This window comes from Artemia sp. Qi Xiang Cuo, chromosome 16 (genome assembly GCF_049724085.1).
Source record: "Artemia sp. Qi Xiang Cuo chromosome 16, ASM4972408v1, whole genome shotgun sequence".
NCBI classification, from domain to species: Eukaryota; Metazoa; Arthropoda; class Branchiopoda; order Anostraca; family Artemiidae; genus Artemia; species Artemia sp. Qi Xiang Cuo.
This window is the reverse complement of record NC_142809.1, coordinates 28521055-28527054: the sequence shown is the minus strand read 5'-3', so window position 1 is coordinate 28527054 and position 6000 is coordinate 28521055. Positions and strand designations below refer to the sequence as shown.

The window sequence follows — 6000 nt, the reverse complement described above, 5'->3', positions numbered from 1 at the left end:
AGCCGTTCGGACCTGGTCACACCCAAAGATCCTTAATAGCTACCGAAGATCAACGACTCGCATCTTTTTCGCATAACTAACGCAATTATCGAAGTGAAAATGAGTCTCGATGATTGGTCCTTTACTTTCCAACTAAAATAGGTAGCGGTATTTATATAAAATTTCGCTCTGTTGACATTCTCATGACAATTTCATGACCGCAAGGTAGCATGCCTCTCGATTTTCCATGACGTGTTTTCGGGCCAGAGGCAGATTTTCCCAGGTTTAAGTATCTTGGCTAGTAGCATTCTAGTGCTGCTACTTGAGAGTAACAAATGTAAACTGTAGTAAGAATGTAAGAATGCCTGAACACGCTCTAAAAGTGGTCACAGGTTTTATGACAAATTTCACAGGTTTTTTGGCATTTTTTCACAGGTTTTGAAAATTTGTAGTGGCAACACTGTATCTTCAACCAGTAACCTAGTCATGTAGAATGAAGTCATATGGCAGTTTTTGGTATTTTTACTTTTATTTTCTCTCAACAATCATAGCCTAGGCTAGTTACTAGGTAGACTATTGATATTGACTGACCAGGTACAGACTGTTGCTATACAATTGAAACTTAATATATCTACAGCACAGGTGGTTTGAGCCTCACACCTAAGCTAAATTTAGATTTATTCAAACTAGGGGTGGGGAAGGAGTATTAGGAACAAACTCAGGGGGAAAAATAGGCTATACCCTAGGAAAGTATAATCTAGCTACCTTTCCCTTATTCCTAGACTTAAAAGATTGTATCTGTAAAATTGCTTGTACCTTGCCTGTAGGCTATGAATTCTGACAAAAACACTTGGTAAATATGGAGTTGTCATAGCTGGCTGATTTAGCTGGGACAAATGTGAGTGCATCACTTGATGCCTTTTTATGCTCTTTTATAATTGCTCCTGGGATAAATTACATTTCAAGTCCTTGAAGGAAACAGCTCATGGTAACCAAAGGTTAAAAATGGGTTTCTTTAAAAAAAACTGGCAAGTGAGAAAAAGTTGCCATTTGAGGCTGATTCAAGAATAGTAATTATTATTTTATACTAGTCTTAAGGTAGGCTAAATATAGAGTATTTCATACTATTCACCTACAAATAAAGTAGGCTAATGAGCCTACAATACATTACCTACAAGTTTCAGTTAGCAATCAGAGTTCAACATCTCTCTAGGTTTGAAGCTATTGTACATCCCATGATTGTTGACCTTTGTATAGGCTAACCAAATGGCCAAATAAAAGCAATATTGTCCAGAATTAAGACTACAAATTACATCTAACTCAATTAAATGTGACTATTGGTTCCATGCAGGGGCTGAAAAGTGCCAGGATAGATTTAATTAATTGGAGCAACTTCTGGATATGCCTTGATTGCTCTACTAAATCCAAGGCAAACCTTACTTCTTCTGTGGGTCTTTCTGTACCACATGCTGGCTTCCCTCAAATGCCTTATACCCCAGTTGAAAAAAAAAAAAATTCTTAGCATCCTAAGTGACATAAACTGTCCTGCTCCTTTTCCTGACCCTCCACACAGCCAGCTCTCTTTTAACAGAAAAGAAGTCAACCTACAAATGTTCCCATCCCAAACAATATAAATAATAATTTAGACTCTCATCATCAAAAAAATGCATTGTCCTCAAGCTCAATGTATATTAATGAAGGAAGTTAAGGATTAAGTCAATCAACATTAGCCACTACAAGTGAAATAAATTTAAGTGCAGAAAGTGTACCTGACCTCAATCTCACCACTATTCAACCTAACTACAATCCTGACCTTGAGAACTCAATTACAGATGCCTGTATTTGTGTTGAAAGAATAGAAGTGAATCATCCTAATAATAATGACTTCCCTGCTAATATTTGCAAATGTGCTAATATAGTTTTGGGCAGTCCCAGCTGTTACCAGTCAGAGATTCCACACTGGAAAGCTCCATTTTTTAGGCAGCACTATGGATCCTATTCCTCCCTTATTAAATACCCCTTGTTACCTACCTCCCTATCCAATACAAAGCAACATGTCCCAGGTATCCTCTCCTCAAAACACCCCTTCAATCCAGAAATTTACTCATGACCAGTCATTCATCCAGACCCTCCTATAATCCCCTTTTACTTATATCCCTCCTAGTCACAAACCCCCTTGCATACCCTATCTGCTCCATGCACCCAAGATGTTGCTGACTGGCTTGGGCCTCCACCCTTTATTTGCCAAAGTAAACTGACCCATTGGTACCATACCAATGGGACTCTGGTTTAAGAGTTCATACAGGCAAAAATTATCCATTAATAAATAGTCTGCCCCAAAAATTATCCATACCATTCCACAGCTCAAATTTAAAATCCAGTCCAGTTGCTTTAAATTTCCAAAATTTTTAATCACTAATGCCAAAAGCCATAATTTTGACCAACTTACAGAAGTCAAGGTGCTATCAGAATTAAATCAAATTGACAAAACCAATAAGAATTCCAAATAGGGGTAGGTCCTTATATTAGACAGTGAAACAAAAATATAAAACAAAGACTCTAAACATTTCAATCACACAGTTGGTTATTGTCATCAGTAGAGTTACTAATATATCAAAATTAAAACAACCTGTATTTATACTAAACAGAATTATCACTTCAGGGTCAAAGCAAGTTACTGGTCTACTGACTTAAAAAACTCACTAACTGTTGTTGAGTTTTGTAATACTGTGTTGAATAAAGGTGGTACAATTTTCTTCAAAATTGTTGGTCAAAGTAGGTTACTGGTCCATTGACTTAGAAAGTTCACAAACTGTTCTTGAATTCTGTAATACTGTGTTGAACATTCTTCTAATTAAAATTGAAATAATTCTGAATTTATAGGTGCTAAATTTATCATTTTATTCTTCTAATAGCAAATGAACTTTTGCTGATTCTATAGTTCATCTGTCATCCCCATATATACAACGTTTCTATTTTTCTCCATGACCACACTGCCTTTTCTATGAGAATTCCAAATAGAAATAGGTTCTTTTATTAAACAGTGAAACAAAAATATAAAACAAAGAGTCTAATTATTTTGATGACACAGTTGGTCATCAACATTGCTAGAGTTACTAACATATCAAAATCAAAACAAACTGTCACTTCAGGGTCAAATCAAGTTACTGGTCCACTGACATAAAAAGGTCACTAACTGTTCATGAGTTTTGTAATACTGCATTGAATAAAGGTTGTACAATTTTCTTCAAAATTGTAGGGCAAAGCTTAATCTTATTGATTTCATCATAAACAAGGCAGTGTGATCATTGAGAAAATTAGTGAATCAAATTGACATTATAGCTGTTACAGATGTACAGTCTCATGACCAAAGTTCTCTTTGTTTGTCAAATTATTCAGAATTTATTAAGCTTTGACCTTTGGATCACCCACTTGGAAAAAACAGAGGTGGTGTCATGTTTTTTACTAAATGCAACCTTTTCCCAAAAATTATTCCTGTTCCAAATTTATCTGAGTATGATGAAATCCTTGGCTAAGTATTAGACCTGAAGTACTCCCCCTTCCCTATAATATCATTGCAATAGCTGTCTTCTATTACTTGCCCAACCAAAATATTGATGAAAACACAAATTTCTCCAGCAGTTGTGGACCAGTGCTGATTTTGGTATCTCTATGTACCCAAATGCCAGACTTTCTGGTTGGTAATTGTTGGGGTTCCACCCCTGTTTCTTTTCCTTTCAGATAAATGACCTATTTTTGTTTCTTTAATTACATTTGCTTATAGTATAATTTCAAAAGACAGGTTAAATTCCCGTTACTAAGCGATAGTGGTTTTGCAATAGGTAAGCTGTGAAGCAAGTTTATTTTTACTTCCTGGTTGGGAGTCATTGAAAGATAAATCTAAGAGGTAAAATTGGGTTTGAATGAGGAGGTAGCTGATTGGCTGGGCCAATTGACAGTCCACCCATACAAACAGTGCTGTATAAATTATTATTATTTGTTAGTCTGCGGTCTGACCCCAGTTGGGGACATATATATTTTTGTGGTTTTTGTGACCCTTTTTGGAAGAACAAGAAAAGTATTTTCTACAAACTGCGTACTATGTTCTGCAACCCAGGCAGGGTAGTAATAGAGCTACAAGGTACCGTCATTATTATATTGACAGGGAGGGATGTTACCTCCAAGGAGAGAGTAGATATTTTCTAGCCATAACCCAAGGCGGGTACATTTGGCTTTAGAAAGTGGCCATTTGACCACTCAATTGCGTTATCATACCCTGGGACAGGGTATACTGTAAATAGGGTAGTACCAAACCCGATATTTGCAGAACCGTTGGGGTAAGAGCAGGAATCTCACTAACATTTGGGCCGACAAGGGGTTCTCCCCTTCGAGTAAGTGGCATAGCAACCTTTTTTGCGCCATTTTTGCCTTTAAAAGTGGTGACCCCGCACACACACCCCAATAAGTGGTGGCAGCGAGTTAAGGTCCTATCAGTAAATCTGATAATAAAAGAAAGTCCGCGCTTTCGAAGAGGCAATTAATTTAGCCTACAAAAGTAGCCTATTGTGTTTACAGAGTATATAGATAAAAAATCGCAAAGAGAAATTTTTATCTCAGCTGTGCTTAGTTAGATAATAATAAATATTAAAATCTAATAATCAATAAATCACGCGAATAATTAATTTTTGAGACAAGGAAGGTTGCACCCCCCCACGTAGGACCCACATAGAATCGACAAATTAAAAGAAAATAATTTTTCACGAAAGGATAAATTGCAATTTTGATGGAATTTTGATATTATGTCGGACAGAGATGAGATTAACTCTAGACCGAAAAGGGCGAGTGAAGCCCATAGAAAAAGTAGGAAAATAGAAAGAAATGCTAATATGGAGGCCTTTGAGAGAGAGCACCGAGAATATATGAAAAAATTACAGGATGAGAGAGATCAAATTGAAAAAGATAGTCAAGCCTATGAAATACTTCATCACAAATTGAAAATTGGAAAAAATTTTATGGACAAAATTGAAAAAGATAGACGAGAAAGAGAGAAAGATAGACAAGAAAAAGAGAAAGAGAAGATAGATAGAGAACAAAAAGAAGAGGCTGATAGAATAGCCAGGGAACGAAATGAAGAGGCTGAAAGAAAAGCCAGAGAGCAAAAAGAGGAGGAAGATAGGAAACAAAGAGAGAAAGAGAAAAAGAGGAAGAAAGACAGTCCCGTAGGGAGGCTGATAAAAAATATTACCAGGAAGTTGCAAAAACAATTGACAGACCAATGAAAACTCGTTGGGAAAATTCGCAATGGGACATTTTATCACAAGGTACCTATAGGCCGTCGGATAACCATAATAACTTGTGCAAGAATCAATCGCGAGAAAAAGAAAATTACAAGACATTAAACACTTTTACAGGAAAACATGATACGTTGTTGACTGGGGGGGAAGGTGAACCGGCCCATAAATCAAATTGGAAGGCTATGCTGTCCTATCAGAAAGAAATGCTTGATAGTCAAAATGATGATAATCTGGTAAAAATTGATTTCTCCGAGACTTGTTCTAAAAATTGCCAAAATAAAGGAAAGAAAGTAACCTATAAAAGATCGAATTGGGATATAGCACATAATCAAGGAGATATTGATGAGTTTTTTAAATCACAAAAAATAGAAGGAAAATTAAATGGAAAATTGACCGAAATGGTGATTGACTCAGGGAGTGAGCAAACTTTTATGCGAATGGACCTAATTAAAAAGACGGAAATAGACCATAAAAATAATATTACAACATTATGTTATTATGGAGATAAGCACCAATGCCTGTCTGCTTGGGTAAGAATAGAAATTACAAGGAACGACGGTACGGTCCAGAGAAAAACGATAAAAGTAGGGTTAGTACCTATGCTAGCAGTGGATGTTTTACTAGGAGGAGACTTTGGAGATATCTGCAGAAAATGGAAAAATTGAGAACACTTTTAATGAGTGCGAGACGCCGAAAAAAATTTGCCAAAATGAAACACTGATTGTAC

The 6000-nt window shown here is 36.2% G+C and overlaps 1 protein-coding gene across 4 annotated transcripts in view; it reads left to right on the top strand.

Annotated features, from left to right (window-relative positions):
* Positions 1-446: 446 nt before the first annotated feature.
* Positions 447-6000, top strand: part of LOC148942750 (oxysterol-binding protein-related protein 11-like) — a 58508-nt gene continuing 52954 nt past the window's right edge. For 3 of the 4 annotated variants that reach the window (XM_089102115.1, XM_089102114.1, XM_089102112.1), the window contains exon 1: positions 447-495. The gene's annotated coding sequence lies outside the window, so the exon portion shown is untranslated. Of the gene's footprint in view, positions 496-851; positions 878-6000 lie in introns of those variants that run through there. The other variant, XM_089102113.1, reaches the window with a different exon arrangement.